Source organism: Gossypium hirsutum, chromosome A11, assembly GCF_007990345.1.
Source record: "Gossypium hirsutum isolate 1008001.06 chromosome A11, Gossypium_hirsutum_v2.1, whole genome shotgun sequence".
Taxonomy (NCBI): Eukaryota; Viridiplantae; Streptophyta; class Magnoliopsida; order Malvales; family Malvaceae; genus Gossypium; species Gossypium hirsutum.
This window is the reverse complement of record NC_053434.1, coordinates 100,796,866-100,815,250: the sequence shown is the minus strand read 5'-3', so window position 1 is coordinate 100,815,250 and position 18,385 is coordinate 100,796,866. Positions and strand designations below refer to the sequence as shown.

Here is an 18,385-nt window from a genome sequence, read left to right as displayed (position 1 = left end):
GGCATTTTCATACATCATTTTATTTTCGTTACAATCATACAACTAAACGACCTTTCACCTATTCCACGATAAATCTTATGTACGTGACTTCAATTATAATTGTCACATAGGTTCAAACTTACCAAGCTCAACTTCAAATATAAACATAACGCCTATTAGTCACGAACTCAAGGTACTTACCCGATCCGCTGTCCGTGATCAACTCAATAATGTCGCACACTTAGTGTCCATAGTGATTCAAAAGTATATATTAAGTCCGCACACTCAGTGCTATATAATCAACTCGCACACTTAGTGCTATGTAATAAAACTCGCACACTTAGTGCTATATAATCAAACTCGCACACTTAGTGCTGTACAATTTAAACCCGCACACTTAGCGCCAATCTCATGATCATAAATGTTTATACCCGCACACTTAGTGCCGAGATCAACAACTCAATACATCTCACCTCTTTTCTTCTCATTCGACACTTTCATCACCACATACATACATGTATATATATATATTTATCATTCCATTCAGCATCATTACATAGACGTTATGACCATTTAAATTAATACAAACTATATGCTTAATGACTTACTTTGTGTTGGGTAAGACGGTTCCAACTCGGCTACTCGATGATCTTTTCTTTGCCTTTGCTTGATTCTCCTCCTTTAACTCCTTGAGCTTAATCAATAAATCAACTAGTTTAACCGTCTTGCTAAATATTTACAATCCAATTACACATGCATATGTATGTTAGTATATTCGGCAATCACTCTTACTAATCACCCATTTAGTCGATTGTAGGGAATTAAATATAATGTCTCTAGGATGTACTCTACATGGCCGAATATACCATGTTAGTTTTTTTAACATTTCCTATGTAATTACATATAGATTTTCACACTTTAAGTTTCACACATTTCACCTTTTAACGCCTATTGCTCATCCCTTTGATCTTAACCTAAATGACAACTCCCTCTCCCCATATCTCAACCGAATTATCCATAACATCAAGACTAAAATTTTGCACCTTGAACTTCATACATTTATAAAAACTTCCATAACTCATTCGGCTTTAACAATTACCCATTTCTCATAAAAGAAATTAACAAATAAAATGAACATTCCATTAACCCATATGGCCGAATGTACCAAGCATTACTTAACTAAAATTCCACAAATTTCAACCTCATAATAATCTCTACTTATTCAATACAACATGAAACAACCTCTACTCCTAACCTCTTGATATACGGCTTAATGCCCAAACCACCATAAAAGTTTGATTTTTCATGACATTGCCGAAATGCATTTCAACAATTAGCTCAACATACAAAGGAAGTTAAAACCAACATTTCAAAACTCACCTCCCACTAGAAAAAGGGTTGCCGAAATGCCTTAATGAAAACTTCCCTATTTCTTTCCTTTTTGTTTCGGTTTTGGCAAGATGGAGAAGAAGATGAACACACTCTTTCTCTTTTTTTTTGTCTAGTTACGGCAAATGGGGGGATGGATGAGACAACTTTGTTTTCATCACCCCTCCCTTTTCATTACTTAATTACTAACCCTTTTATTTATTCTTTCTAACATAACACACTAAGCCAACATGTTCCCAACATGTTTCCACCCATAGCATGGCCAGCCACTAGCTCAAATTTTGGGTAATTTGACATGCAAACCCATCATTTTCATAACATGCATTAATAGGCCACTTCACATTTGCCTAGCACATTTCTAAATTTTCTCACATAAGTCCTATTTAATAAAATTCACTTACAATTAACAAAATTCAAGCATGAAATTTTCACACATGCATATATACATATAATAAGCATCAAATATGATGGCTAATTATTAGTATGACTCGGTTTTGTGGTCCCAAAACCACTTCCCGACTAGGGTCAATTTTGGGCTGTCACAACTCTCCCCCACTCAAGAAATTTTCGTCCCCGAAAATCTTACCGGTAAATAGGTTTGGGTATCGTTCTTTCATCGAGTTCTCGGTTTCCCAAGTAGCTTCCTCGATCCCGTGTTTGAGCCATAACACCTTTACTAACGGAACCCTTTTTTTTCGCAACCCCTTCACTTCACGAGCTAGGATACGCATCGGCTCTTCTTCATAACTCATATCGGCTTGAATTTCAACCTCCGACGGACTAATTATGTGCGAAGGATCAGATCTATAGCGTCGAAGCATCGAAACATGAAAGACGTCGTGAATCTTTTCAAGTTCAGGGGGTAAAATCAATCGATACACAACTGGACCGACTCGTTCGGATATTTCGTATAGCCCAATGAATCTCGGACTCAACTTGCCCTTTCGGCCAAATCTGAGTACCTTTTTCCAAGGCGAAACTTTAAGAAACACTTTATCTCCCACCTGATATTCAATGTCTTTTCGTTTCAAATCCGCATACGATTTCTGACGATCCGTGGCTGCCTTTAGACTTTCACGGATTACCCTTACTTTCTGTTCGGCATCTTTAATCAAATCGACTCCGAAAATTTTACTTTCACCGAGCTCGGTCCAAAACAATGGTGTACGGCATTTACGACCGTACAAAGCCTCGTAAGGTGCCATCTTAATACTTGATTGAAAACTATTGTTGTAAGCGAATTCAATCAAAGGTAAATACCGTTCCCATGAACCACTAAACTCGAGGATGCAACATCTCAACATATCCTCAAGTATCTGAATTATCCGCTCGGATTGACCATCGGTTTGTGGATGAAAAGCGGTGCTAAAATGCAGCTTGGTACCCAAAGCTTCTTGCAATTTCTTCCAAAATCGCGAGGTGAATCTCGGATCTCTATCCGACACGATAGAAATAGGTACCCCGTGTAATCTCACAATCTGAGAAACATACAATTCGACTAGTTTATCCAATGAAAAATTCGTACGCACGGGGATAAAGTGAGCCGACTTAGTCAGTCTATCAACAACAACCCAAATCGCATCCTTCTTACTTGCTGACAATGGCAGTCCGGACACAAAGTCCATTGTGACTCGATCCCATTTCCACTCGGGTATCATGATCGGCTGAAGTAATCCTGAAGGCACTTGATGTTCCGCTTTCACTTGTTGACATATTAAACATCTCGAAACAAAGTCGGAGATGTCTCGTTTCATACCATGCCACCAAAACCGACGTTTCAAATCGTTGTACATTTTCGTACTCCCCGGGTGAATTGACATTCGGCTACAATGGGCTTCGTTCAGAATCATCGAAATGAGTTCTGAATTTCTTGAAACACACAACCGACTTCTGAACCTCAAACAATCGTCATCATCAATTTGAAATTCGGATTCCATATTCGGAATACATTCAGCCCGTTTTGCAACCAATTCATCGTCGACTTTCTGAGCTTCACGAATTTGACGAATCAATAATGGTTTGGCCTTTAATTCAGCTACTAACATATTGTCGGGTAGAACAGACAAGTGCACATTCATCGCTCGTAAAGCAAACAGTGATTTCTGGCTTAAGGCGTCCGCAACCACATTAGCCTTTCCCGGGTGGTAATCAATGACAAGCCCATAATCTTTCAACAACTCAAGCCAACGTCTTTGTCGCAGATTTAAGTCTCTTTGAGTCATCAAATATTTGAGACTTTTGTGATCCGAAAATATATGGCACTTTTCCCCAAACAAGTAATGCCGCCATATTTTCAGGGCGAACACTATGGCCGCCAATTCAAGATCATGGGTCGGATAGTTTCTTTCGTGTGGCTTCAATTGTCTCGACGCATAGGCCACAACTCGACCTTCTTGCATCAATACGCAACCCAACCCGAGTAGGGATGCGTCACTATAAATGACAAACTCTTTGTCAGACTCCGGTTGTACTAGCACTGGAGCTTCGGTTAAACAGGTCTTTAGTCGATCGAAACTCTTCTGACAGTTCTCTGTCCACTCAAACTCAACATCTTTTTGGAGTAGTTTCGTCAACGGTGCAGCTATCATCGAGAAACCTTTTACAAATCGTCGGTAATAACCGGCGAGCCCTAGGAAGCTCCGAACTTCGGTAATATTTCTTGGAGGCTTCCAGTTAAGTATGGCTGAAATTTTGCTCGGGTCAACTCGAATACCCGATGCAGATACCACATGACCCAAGAAGCTAACCTCTCTTAACCAGAACTCACACTTACTGAACTTAGCATATAACTTTTATCCCGCAAAATTTGCAACACTAATTTCAGGTGCTCAGCATGTTCGGTCTCATCTCCTGAATAGACTAAGATGTCATCAATGAACACAACTACGAACCGGTCCAAATACTGTCTGAAGATCCGATTCATCAAATCCATAAATACCGCAGGGGCATTAGTGAGCCCGAACGGCATCACTAAGAACTCGTAGTGACCGTACCTCGTTCTGAAAGCAGTTTTGGGTACGTCCGAATCTCGAATCCGCAACTAATAATAACCCGATCTCAAATCTATCTTTGAAAACACTGAGGCTCCCTTTATTTGATCAAACAAATCATCAATACGCGGTAATGGATATTTATTCTTTATCGTCACTTTATTCAGTTGACGATAGTCAATGCACAACCTCATGGTTCCGTCCTTCTTTTTCACGAACAATACTGGTGCACCCCAAGGTGAGAAACTTGGTCGAGCGAAACCTCTATCCGTCAACTCTTGCAATTGAGCTTTCAATTCCTTTAACTCGGTTAGTGCCATACGATACGGAGCTATCGAAATTGGCGTAGTTCCAGGTACAAGCTCAATACCAAACTCTATCTCCCGAACAGGTGGCAAACCCGGTAACTCTTCAGGAAAAACATCCGGGTATTCACAAACCACTGGCACAGATTCGGGTTTCTTTTCTAATTCTTTGTCATCAAGTACATACGCAAGGTATGCTTCGCACCCTTTTCTTACATATTTCTGGGCCAACATTGCTGATAGTACAGCTGGCAACCCCTTTAAGTCCGTAGACTCAACTCGGATTATCTCGTTATTTGCGCACCTCAAATCAATAGTCTTGCTTTTGCAATTCACAACCGCATCATGCGCGGTCAACCAATCCAAACCAAGAATAATATCAAATTCGTCAAACGGCAAAAGCATCAAATCGGCCGAAAAACAGGATTCTCGGATTATTAGAGGGCATCTCTTACACACTTTATCAACAAGTACGTATTGACCCAAAGGGTTTGACACTCGAATTACGAACTCAGTAGACTCAACAGGTAGAGTCTTACTGGATGCTAAGGTTTCGCATACATATGAATGAGTAGAGCCAGGGTCAATCAATGCAATCACATTAGTATCAAAGAGAGTGAAGGTACCAGTGATGACGTTAGGGGAGGATGCCTCCTCTCGTGCGCGAATGGCATATGCTCTAGCAGGAGTACGGTTCTCGGCTCGAACAGCCGTATCAGAGGCCCCTCTCTGACTACCACCCCTACCTCCTAAAATTCTCGGTGGTCTACCTCTAGTTGTCACTCCACTAGGTCTTGCACCTTGAATCTTATTCTTCTCATCAAGCTCCGTGCAATCTCTAATGAAGTGGTCCTTCGAACCGCATCCGTAACAGGCCCTGTTAGTAGACTTACCCCAACATTCACCTAGGTGTCGTCTTCCGCATTGGGGACATTCAGGTTTCTCTTGACGATTATTGCCCACACTAGCTACCGAAGTAGCTCGGGAGTCTGTCGATGGTCGGGCTCTGATGGAAATTCCCGCAGTCGTCCTCGACTTATTAGTGTCCTCCCTGAACTTCTTTACAGCTGAGAATGGAGCTTTACCCGTCGATCTTTTACGATAGTCTCTAGCTTCAAATTCAGCCTTCTTCTTCTCCTTTCCAAGTTCTTCCGCCTTACAGGCTCGTTCGACTAGTGTTACGAATTCTTTATCTCCAAAATACCCACTAGTAGCTTTAAATCTTCATTCAATCCTTCTTCGAATCTTTTGCACATAGCAACCTCATCAGCTACACACTCCCGGGCATACCTACCGAGTCTTACGAATTCATGTTCGTATTCAGATACTGTCATACGGCCTTGCTTGAGTTCCAAGAATTCCTTGCGCTTTTGATCAATGAACCGTTGACTAATATATTTCTTTCGGAATTCCGTTTGAAAGAAGTCCCAAGTAACTCGTTCGTTTGGGACTATGGAAATCAGGGTCCTCCACCAATAGTAGGCTGAGTCCCGCAACAAGGATATAGCACACTTTAGACATTCATCGGGTGTGCATGACAGTTCATCAAACACCCGAATGGTGTTATCAAGCCAGAACTCAGCCCTTTCAGCATCATCAGTAACTATGGCCCTGAACTCCTCAGCCCCGCGCTTCCTAATCAAGTCTACAGGTGGCTTACTCAGCCTCACAGGATCAGTGACTGATGGCATTACGGGCTCTTGGGGTGGATTATTCAAATTCGGGAATTGTTGGACAGCCGGATTGGTTCGGGCATATTGCGCGACCCACTCATTCATCATGGTAAAGAAGGCTTGTTTAGCCCCCTCACCTTGATTATTCGCAAATGACTGAGGTTCAACAGGCGGTGTCCCTTGTGCAGGAGTAGCCGCTACACTTTCAATGTCATCCGCCAAGGTTCTCTCTACACCGGGATCCATTTACTAATCAAAACATAAATTTTAACCGTCAGAAGTCATCACACATTTAAACATTAACATTCGGCATGTATAGCTAGACTCATACGTGCTATGGTAGTCCTAGAACCGACTAAACCATAGCTCTGATACCAATAAAATGTAACGCCCCGAACCCGAGACCGTCGCCGGAGTCGAACACGAGGTGCTAACAGACTTCAAACCACTTATTTGACATTTCCCAGACAAGCTGCCAATCTGCGTACTAGTAGCTTTAAAAATCATATCTTGAGTTCTGAAACTCAAAATCCAGTTCCGTAAATTTTCCCTGGAACTAGACTCATATACCTATATGGTAGAATTTTTGTAGAATTTTTGGTCGGGCCAATTAGTACAGTTTATTAGTCAAAGTCTCCCATGTTACAGGGATCGACTACACTGACCTTTGTGCATTACGACTTAGATATCTCCCTGCACAGAGCTTCAATACTGATGTCGTTTGTTTCTATAGAAACTAGACTCAGAGAGGAATCTGTACGTATATGGCATGACTCCTAATTATCTCTGGTTAATTTATAATAAATTTCCAAAGTCGGAACAGGGAATCCAGAAACCGTTCTGGCCCTGTCTCACGAGAACCTGAATATCTCTTAACATACTGTCCATATGATCGTTTCGTTACTTCTATATGAAAATAGACTCATCGAGCTTAGATTAAATAATTTATTCATCAATTAATTCCACTCCTACTATTTTTAGTGATTTTTCAATCTCACGTCACTGCTGCTGCCAGCATCTGTTACGAAAGCAACTATGCCCATTTCGTGATTTCTCCTTGATCTAACTAGTAATTCATCATACATATCACCAATTATGATCATGACTAGCCATGCCAAAGGCTAATCATTGTCAAACATCTCCCTACTACACTATTGCCATATCATGAATTTTAACACCAAAAATAATCAACCATGACATATGGCATAAAAAGGTCGAATTATCAAGATTTACGACCTAACGTTATGAAACCAAACCCAACCGAACATTTATGCCATTTTCGCATGGCTAAAAGTTTACATACCAAAGTTCAAACACAACATAATAGCCTATACATGCCGAAATGTTCTCCTAAGCCGACTAAGAAGAAAGTACCAAAACTTGCTAGCCGGTGTGATGACTCCAATGACGGCCCGATCACGCAAAAAGAGACGAGTCCAAGAAACCTAAAATAGGTGACAAGGAAACACCGAGTGAGTATATAACTCAGTAAGTCATAAGCAATGCACTACCATCCATTAATAACATTATCACAAGAGGAAGCAAAATGGAACGAGGCTAGTTACTCCATCCATACCGAACCATACCATAGTTCCTCAAACCTATCGGTTCAATCTCATACCAAGTCATGCATTCACATTCCATATACTAATCAATAGGATATTCGAGGCATTTTCATACATCATTTTATTTTCGTTACAATCATACAACTAAACGACCTTTCACCTATTCCACGATAAATCTTATGTACGTGACTTCAATTATAATTGTCACATAGGTTCAAACTTACCAAGCTCAACTTCAAATATAAACATAACGCCTATTAGTCACGAACTCAAGGTACTTACCCGATCCGCTGTCCGTGATCAACTCAATAATGTCGCACACTTAGTGTCCATAGTGATTCAAAAGTATATATTAAGTCCGCACACTCAGTGCTATATAATCAACTCGCACACTTAGTGCTATGTAATCAAACTCGCACACTTAGTGCTATATAATCAAACTCGCACACTTAGTGCTGTACAATTTAAACCCGCACACTTAGCGCCAATCTCATGATCATAAATGTTTATACCCGCACACTTAGTGCCGAGATCAACAACTCAATACATCTCACCTCTTTTCTTCTCATTCGACACTTTCATCACCACATACATACATGTATATATATATTTATCATTCCATTCAGCATCATTACATAGACGTTATGACCATTTAAATTAATACAAACTATATGCTTAATGACTTACTTTGTGTTGGGTAAGACGGTTCCAACTCGGCTACTCGATGATCTTTTCTTTGCCTTTGCTTGATTCTCCTCCTTTAACTCCTTGAGCTTAATCAATAAATCAACTAGTTTAACCGCCTTGCTAAATATTTACAATCCAATTACACATGCATATGTATGTTAGTATATTCGGCAATCACTCTTACTAATCACCCATTTAGTCGATTGTAGGGAATTAAATATAATGTCTCTAGGATGTACTCTACATGGCCGAATATACCATGTTAGTTTTTTTAACATTTCCTATGTAATTACATATAGATTTTCACACTTTAAGTTTCACACATTTTACCTTTTAATGCTTATTGCTCATCCCTTTGATCTTAACCTAAATGACAACTCCCTCTCCCCATATCTCAACCGAATTATCCATAACATCAAGACTAAAATTTTGCACCTTGAACTTCATACATTTATAAAAACTTCCATAACTCATTCGGCTTTAACAATTACCCATTTCTCATAAAAGAAATTAACAAATAAAATGAACATTCCATTAACCCATATGGCCGAATGTACCAAGCATTACTTAACTAAAATTCCACAAATTTCAACCTCATAATAATCTCTACTTATTCAATACAACATGAAACAACCTCTACTCCTAACCTCTTGATATACGGCTTAATGCCCAAACCACCATAAAAGTTTGATTTTTCATGACATTGCCGAAATGCATTTCAACAATTAGCTCAACATACAAAGGAAGTTAAAACCAACATTTCAAAACTCACCTCCCACTAGAAAAAGGGTTGCCGAATTGCCTTAATGAAAACTTCCCTATTTCTTTCCTTTTTGTTTCGGTTTTGGCAAGATGGAGAAGAAGATGAACACACTCTTTCTCTTTTTTTTTGTCTAGTTACGGCAAATGGGGGGGATGGATGAGACAACTTTGTTTTCATCACCCCTCCCTTTTCATTACTTAATTACTAACCCTTTTATTTATTCTTTCTAACATAACACACTAAGCCAACATGTTCCCAACATGTTTCCACCCATAGCATGGCCAGCCACTAGCTCAAATTTTGGGTAATTTGACATGCAAACCCATCATTTTCATAACATGCATTAATAGGCCACTTCACATTTGCCTAGCACATTTCTAAATTTTCTCACATAAGTCCTATTTAATAAAATTCACTTACAATTAACAAAATTCAAGCATGAAATTTTCACACATGCATATATACATATAATAAGCATCAAATATGATGGCTAATTATTAGTATGACTCGGTTTTGTGGTCCCGAAACCACTTCCCGACTAGGATCAATTTTGGGCTGTCACAACCGTTATACCATACTTCGGTCGGTAAAGGCAAAATCAATCGGTAAGCACTCATATAATTAGTACCAACTGTATTTTATACCGGAATAACATTGACTACATTAAAAAATTCTGAATAACATTGACTACATTAAAAAATTCTGAATAACATTGACTACATTTAAAAATTGCTGAAATCCAGACTCAATCTTAAGTCACACAAATAATAGTGGCTAGCTGATTAATAAATTTGACTATTATGTAGGATGGACCCAGATAATTAAAGAGATCAAAAAAATATCATTTATGTTGTTTAATTAATAAGCATAAATTTAATATGCAAAAGGAAATGAAGACATAAAGTAAGAAATGCAGTTCCCTTTTCATGAATGTCAAGACAATGAGAGAACAGTGCAGGAGATAACAAACCTGGTTGGTGTAACTGATACCCATGTTTGCCCAAGCACGCACATAGTTTGGCTTCAAATCTAGTGCCTAAAGATCCAGACATAGACCAAAAGACTAAATTCAATAGTGCTGAAAATATGGCCACCACAGGCAAAGGGAAGTTTATCATCAAATAATTTTAAATGGACAATCTCAGTAACAGAGGCTAAACAAATCAAACTGCATATGCAAGATCTGAATGCATTAATAAAGGCATCTTGGAAGAGATGATCAAGGGTATATGTAAATTGAGGAAGTGCATAATCAAATCATCTAAATCAACCAATAGTTTCAACAAATCAAATAACTAATTACATGGAGCTGAATAGAAGAGCTAGTTTGTCTTCTAAGGTCCAACTAGGTGCAACATGTTATTTGGAGCATCTTTTTAGCAGCCTAAGGTTACAAAGATGGAGCAAGTAAATAATTCAACCCTATAAGAGAGCTGTATAACACACCAATGCATCACTTTACCATTGAAAGATAAGAAAGAAGAGAAATAGAGGAAAAGATGATGCAACCCATATGAGTTTGGCACACAGAAGATTGACATGTTGGGTTATCACATGTATGGCAGAAAACACTTTGATTAACACCAAAATATAACAATAACATTTCCAAAATGTAATGTTAGGGATAAGCTTCTATAATCTTAAGGAAAATTATATCCTGTCACCGTATGTAAAACTCTAAGTCCAAAATATAATCACTGCAGTCATGGAAATCATATGCAAAAAGACACTCTTGTAATCACAACATTCACAACATAAGCAAACTATCCCACAGTAACATTAGAGGAAGCAGCTTACACTCAAACCAAGATTGCAATATCAAGACATTGTTCCAAAAGAAAAAAACTAACCAAAAAAACAAAGAATTATACCCTAGTGTACTTATATATGCATAATACAAAGAATTAGCAAGCTCCGGTGGCGCAAGAGTACCATACTTTGGGTGATGACGTGACCATCCATACAGATACTTTAAAGCAGCAGTCTGTTCCAATTTTGAACTTTTCAAATAGTATTATTTGTTTGACACTCCAAAATTTTAATCTCATCTTACTAAGAAATGTTTGCATAAATAACATATATTTCCGGAAGTCTGCGGTATTTTTTCCCGAGCAATAATCTGAACCTTTATCAAAGCAATAATATGTAGAAAAATGTTAAGTAGAGACACGAGAAGATAAATTAGGAACCCATGTATGCTTGTTTATCCAAACATTTATCCATACGCATGCGTGTGAAATGTGCATAACAGTCTAAGTTAAAGTTGTCCAACATAAATAAAAACCGAAAAAGAAAAACCCAGAGAAGCATAAACACTGTGAACTTACAGTCCCAGTAGCCCAAATCCAAGCCCTGAAAGTGAGAAGTGGAGGCTTAAGCTTAAGTTCCTTCATGAGAGTGAAGGCTTGTTCCCACTCGTATTTAGCTTTTGTGACAGCTTTCTGAGCAGCCCAGATGGCATAATCCACCTAAGAACGAAATAAATAGCAAGGTTAGAAAGAAAAAAAAGAAAAAAAGAAATACAAGTGAAGCAAATGTGAGAAAGCAAAAGCAAAAGCAAAAGAGGTAAAATAAGAGACAGAACTTGCAAGGCTTGCGTTTCAAGTTCACCGAAAGCGGCGAGTATGGAATAACTACGAGGCAAGTGTAGAAAATAAGGGTGCATGGAGAAGCCTTTCCTTTATTGATTTCATATAACAAACAAACAGTGAATACCTGCCTTGCAAATGAAAATAGGCAAATTGCTTTAGTCTAGTCGTTGTGTTTGGTTGAAACGCAGATTAAAACATATATCGAATACTGAAACACAAAAGCAAACCTGGGTAGAAGAGTGAGAAGGATGGGCTTTGAGTGCAAGAGACAAAAGCTTAGTTTGGATGGGTGGTGTGTTTAGCTCCGGTGAGGTTAAAAACAGCGGTGGCGGTGAGATTAGTTACTGTAGCGGTGAGATTGGGTACTGTAGCAGTGAGATTAGAAACAGCGGTGGAGTGTGTGTTTGGATTCAAACGCAGCTGTAGCGGTGAGGTGAAAATAGAAAATGACTTTTAAGGACATTAGATTAAAAATGATATATAATAGAAGTTTTTAAAATTATTTAACAATTACAAAAAATAATAAATGATTAAAAATTATTACAATTATATTTATTTTCAATAATAAATAATTAAAAATGAATTATTACAATTACATAAATATGCTATTGCTAGTTTTTACTAATTCCTAGCACATAAGTTGCTGAACAGCTCAATTTAACAAGAGGGTTTAACAGTGTTACTCAATTGGACTACTTCCGTTATCTATGTTTGTATGAAATTTTGCCTACATACTAAATCTTTTAAAATGTTTTACTAATTTGAACAATATTATAAGACATTGGGGGTGATAAAAATTAACTTAAACTTTAAGTTTGATTTAGTTTAACATTGGAGTTATAATATAAGATTAAAGATGTCAAAATATGACTTTATAACATTAGCAATTGTTAAATCCCTGTTTAACCTACAATCAATCAAAACATTATTTCAACAGAAATTGGATAAAATATTTTTTAAAATGTAACATTCATATTTTCAAAATATTTTATACTTTTCATTTCATTCTTACCGTTTATATAATAAATCAAATTTAAATATATAATTTCTGCTTCATTTATATTGAAACCCAAGGCATACACTTCAAATTTAGATCCATGTTTCCAACATCACACTAGTGTATTTGTCCAATAGATTGGAATATTCATCAGTAGAGAAAATGCAAAATGATTCACATTTGAGCTAAAGATGAAGCAATGCAATGATGAATGAAAAATGATTCATCTCTTAATTTCAGAAGAAATCCAATAGAAACCACATGTTCAATTCTTCATCAACATATCCGATTCATTTCTTATTGTTCATGGTTCAAAAACCATCAAAAGCTTGAACGAGTCAATTATATCATTCATCATCCAACTACCGTTGCATCTGGATTAATACAAGCATGCTGATTAACTGAAAAAGAAAAACCAAACAAATAAACAAAATGTGGACAACAACCCTTATTAATGTCGGAAACCCCAAAACTGCAACCCCTTTTAACTTCAAGTGTCTCAAGAAATTGCTATGCTACAATACCTGCATTTGTTCAATAACAAGCTACTAAGAGAGTGAATCAGATGGGACTGGTGCACCATTAAATTCAGCCATAAGTGCTCAGAGGCCTGTTCACATGCCAGAAACATTTTTAAAATCGGTAATATCAGCTTTGTAACAACATAAGTATAAGATACAATCTCACTGAGATTACTGGTGCAAGGAATTATATATGGATTACAGATTAATATAACATGTAAGCCTTTGCCAACTATTGGAAGGTCAGCTATACAGACCATATAGCAATACTACACTATTTTATCCTTTGAGACTGAATTATCGGTAAAGCTAAGAAAAAGTGAGGTCCTTTCTTGTAGGTTCAAATATGAATCTAACTTGAAACAAAACAAACATACAAAACAATTCAAGAAATCAGGTGATAAAAAAATAGTGCTTTTAAATATCTTGAACCCTCGTACTTATAATTTATAACCAGAATTGAAGAATGGAAGGAATTTCTAGAATGTAACCATGCCCTTATAGTATATGGATGTTATAAAATCCAAGATATATACAAGCATCCTCCACCCGAAGATAGTAGAAATGCTCCACTGCAGTTTACTTTGCATTGCAAATAGAGAGAGAGCAACTTTATAGATCCAATCTCTATGGAATACAAATAACAAGAACATGCAGGAGGAACCAACCTTTTCTGCTAACACCAGAAGTTCAGAAATGAAACTTAGCCTTAGAAATATATTCAATGGAATAAAGTAAGAAACTCCAAATGCTAATAATATCATATAAAACAAGAATAAAGTAAGAAACTCCAAATGCTAATAATATCATATAAAACAAGAAAAAAACAGGATCAAATCAAATATAAAAAAGGACTAGAGAGCTACTTAAGTTAAACTAGCACTTAAAAACGTTGCAGCTCTACTATACGTCCAAGAAACATCCTTCATATGGTATATATTACAACCATGCATATACGAACATGGCAGCTTACTGATCTTTTAGCATTATTATCAAGAGTGATATATGTTCTGTTATGAATAGAATGAAATTGGAGAAGGAAGAAAACATTTACCCATTAAAACTTTGTTACCTTCTCTTCCAAACCAATGACTTTAGAAGCCAATATATTAGCACGTTCATCAGCTGCATTACATTCCAGTCGTGCATTTGCATATTCCATTTTAAAAGACTCGAGCTCTGCCTGCAATACCAAACACCAGACATAGCAAGAATAAAAAAAAGGTATACGCTGAAATAAAATGTTGTTGACATTTTAAAAAGTATTTGTAACAAGTTCCCTAACAATTTGAACATCACCAGACAAAGAACACAAGAGAATAAAATGCAGATCAGCATACATACAGCATAGCATTTTAAAATACAGCATAAAACTGAATTCATCCTGTGCACCATCCTTTGCAACAAAAGAAAACCATTCAAAACATAGACTTATTGATTGAATCCAGGAAAAAATAGACAAGCTCCACCTTTAATCCTATAGTTAACATCTCCATTAATCTCTCCTATCTTTCTTATTTATACTGCCCCTAAGTACTTAGAACAACTCTTGACAATCAAATTGCTTCTTCAAATAAATGTACACAGCTATAGACTCGATTTTCAATCTATACTCAATTGCAGTTATATATTGCAAAAAAGAAAGACACTAGAAGATGCAACTAATATTGTACAACAATATTTGTTCACAAAAATTTAGATTTGAATCAATCAAAGTGTGATGAAACTATAGTATACAAACAAATGAATATTTGGTTTCCAAACATGTAAAAAAAATTGTCATACAAAAAAGCATACTTGTGTGTTAATCCAAATCAAGGGAAAAAACTGGCAAGAATCAAGCCTCTTCTTTCTTTCTCAAGGTTGCTGTAAAATAATAAGTATAATGAAAAAACAGCTAAGAACAGGATTTAAGAGTAATCAAAGAGTTTGATGAGATTCAATAAGCAATGTATTCAGCATAATCTGAACAGCAGCTTCATAGATAGCTCCATCATAATGCATAACAAATTGGCTAGATCCTACGCCAAGGCGCATAATAAATTGTTCACAACAAAGTTGTTCTCAAAAAGTGCTCATGCAAAAAATAATATTTTTCGAAACTTCTATTAATTTGACAGTTAGCTACACCCTCAAAATTTTTAGCCCTCATACCGAGCCAAAAATAACATTATTTCTATTTCCTTCTTTACAAAACATATGATTAGCTTTGGTTTCAAGTTGCATGAAAGGTGCAGCCCATAATCTAGAAAGAGCAATGTCATTGAACCAAAACATTGCAACATAATAGGAAAGAAATCGTAGATTCATTCCAAGTTCTTATTTGAACCATGTCTAAGCAAACAACACAAGCATAATATGGCAACCATAGATGCAACTTTAGATTTAACTTTTTTTTACCCATATATTCCAATCTTTTAACATACTATTTTAAGAGTTGTAAATCAAGATGGAGAAATTTTCACTGTCATCACAGAAGTTTCCTTAGGAAACAGAGAGATTAAAGTATTTTTACCACATGTGTACATACCATTGCATTCCCCTACAATTCCACAATCAAGTATTGCCGGCGTTGACTTTTGAGCCATCTAGAGTGTACTTCTCCATGAGGTGGCTCAATTCAGCATCAAACTCCTTTTCAAGCTCAACTTCTTCCTGCCAATGCCTCTCTCTCATGCTAACCATCTTCTTTTCGTGTGCTTTAATCAGCTTATCCCTCTCTGCCACAAAAGCCTGCATCTCTTCATCCTAGAACTTTATGAATTTTGCAATTTCATCCGCCTTACAAATAATTTTTCAAAAGATATGAAAAGAAAAATACACGAATATCTCATAACTTCAACAGGTAAACAGAAAAGAGATATCTAGCAGCATTTCATCTTATGAGATTAAACCATCTGTTTTTATGTGAAACGGTCATATACTGTAAGATTACCAGTATCAATCAAATTACACAAGGAAATTCACAGAAGTATCAAAATTATGTACCTGCGCCTGTATTCCTCTGCATTTGAAGGATTGGGGTTAGACTGCTTGACCTTCTCACGCTCTTGCTGTTGCATCTTCTCAAAACTCTCTTCCTTCTCATCCCTTGCTTCATAGATAAATTTGATTCGTTCCTTGAAGAATTGCTCTTGGAAATCCATCTGGAAAGGGCAAAAGAAGAAACACAGTTAACATGAAGCAGAAAAAGAATTACTATTCTATCAAGTAGAAAATTCCTAGGGAGGACAATCACATGCTTTTCTTTGTCTACTTCCAAGTTAATGACTGAAGATCCAACAAAAACAGCATAATTCATCTTCTAATTCATTGAAACAGCATAATCCACAATTCCACAATTCCAAGTTAATGACTGAAAACCCAATAGATAATCTGTAATCTTCATCGGCTACTACACTTTCTCTCAATTTGATGACAATCAGCATAATTCATTAAAATAAAAATATTAGAAATCAAAGAACGACCATCGCCTTAAGCCAAGACCCAGCGAAGAATTCATGGTAGATTTGCATGAGAAAGAGAGAAAGAAAGGAAACAAAACAGAATATGCTGAGAAGAGAAGATGAAGAACTGAAGAAGATATGGGTAAAAGAGGAAAAGAAAAAGCAACTGAAGTTGCTAAATTTTGCCTGGAGCAAAAGGCTCCAGTTTGGAATTAAGCCTCCAGTGAGGTGAAATGCATTTTCAACGTACTGAACAATGCTTTCCAAACAGCCTTGCGTTTACTAACATTTTAGTTGCAAATTTTTTTTAGCTTAAAAAAGCCAACGTACTGAGATGCAGTTGCATCCAAAGGAAGCCAAAAAGTTTCATCTCTTGAAAGAAGATAGTCAGTTGTGATTATGGCAGATTTTGGAACTTTAAGAAGCAACTCTTCTTTGCTAATCGGCCGGAGAGCAGCCACACCTCTTCCTCCGGCGCCGGGGAAGCAAGAGACACCCAGACAACGGAGACGCTGCTATTGGAGAGTTTCTTTATTGAAAAGGGCAACGGAGGGGGGAGATTGGGGGTGTTTTGAGGATACTGATTTTAGGGGGAAAAATTAGGGGTTTTAGTGTCGGACACAAAAAAAGAAAACATTTTAGAAAGGAAAACGATCCCGTTTAACAGTTATGTTTTTTTGAGGCGTTTTTTTAAAAAACATCATATTTATAAATACTTAACTAAATTTACTTAAACCTAATGACATTGTTTTAATTTTTTTTATAAATATATACATGTTATTTTCATTTGATATTTATTAATTTTTTAAATATAAACAAGTTAAATATTTTTAATTATTATTTTTTTTCTATTAGTCATTGAATTATATGTAAGTTGTGGATTTAGTCATTTTACTTTAATTTTGTTATTTTTAGTCATTGTAATTTTGAAATTTTGAAATTGTAGTATTAATTAAATGGTAGCTATTAAATTCATTATGTTTTGTTATTTCTAAAATCTAATGTAACAAACATATTACTCACAAAAAGCCAGTTACGGATTTAACGATTATTATTTGTGTCAATATTAAAATTTCAAAATTCGAAAAGTATAGGGACCAAGAATGATCTAATTGGATAACATAAACTCAACCTACAACTTTACGCACAATACCAAGACTAATAGCAGAATTTAACCAAACATATATAATTGCTATCATTTGAGTGATCATGACTAAAATTTTAAATTTTGAAAAGTACAAAAGATAAAATTGATCGATTTGAAGAATACAAGGACTAAAACTAATCAAATTAAAATATAAGGACTAAATTTTAAGTTTAAATTTCACTTAAATAAATTAAGTGTAGAGGAATTAATTTGAATTGAATTATTTTTAATATATGAAAATATTTTTAAATTAAATCTTAAACCATTTAATATATATAAAGTTTATCTATTATCTCTTAAATAATTTAAACTATAATCATAAGTTTAATATA

The 18,385-nt window shown here is 36.3% G+C and overlaps 1 long non-coding RNA gene across 17 annotated transcripts; it reads right to left on the bottom strand.

Annotated features, from left to right (window-relative positions):
• Positions 1 to 13,125: 13,125 nt before the first annotated feature.
• On the bottom strand, positions 13,126 to 17,514 carry LOC107893084 (uncharacterized). Of its 17 annotated transcripts, none has more exons than XR_001682716.2 (5): positions 17,237 to 17,514; positions 16,449 to 16,606; positions 15,991 to 16,193; positions 14,533 to 14,643; positions 13,126 to 13,549 (listed from the first exon to the last, which is right to left on the bottom strand). It is a non-coding gene; the product is annotated as an uncharacterized lncRNA (long non-coding RNA). The 17 variants fall into 17 exon arrangements; XR_005905158.1 differs by having other exon boundaries at positions 15,991 to 16,208; positions 17,194 to 17,494; XR_005905156.1 differs by having other exon boundaries at positions 15,991 to 16,208; positions 17,237 to 17,494.
• Positions 17,515 to 18,385: the final 871 nt, after the last annotated feature.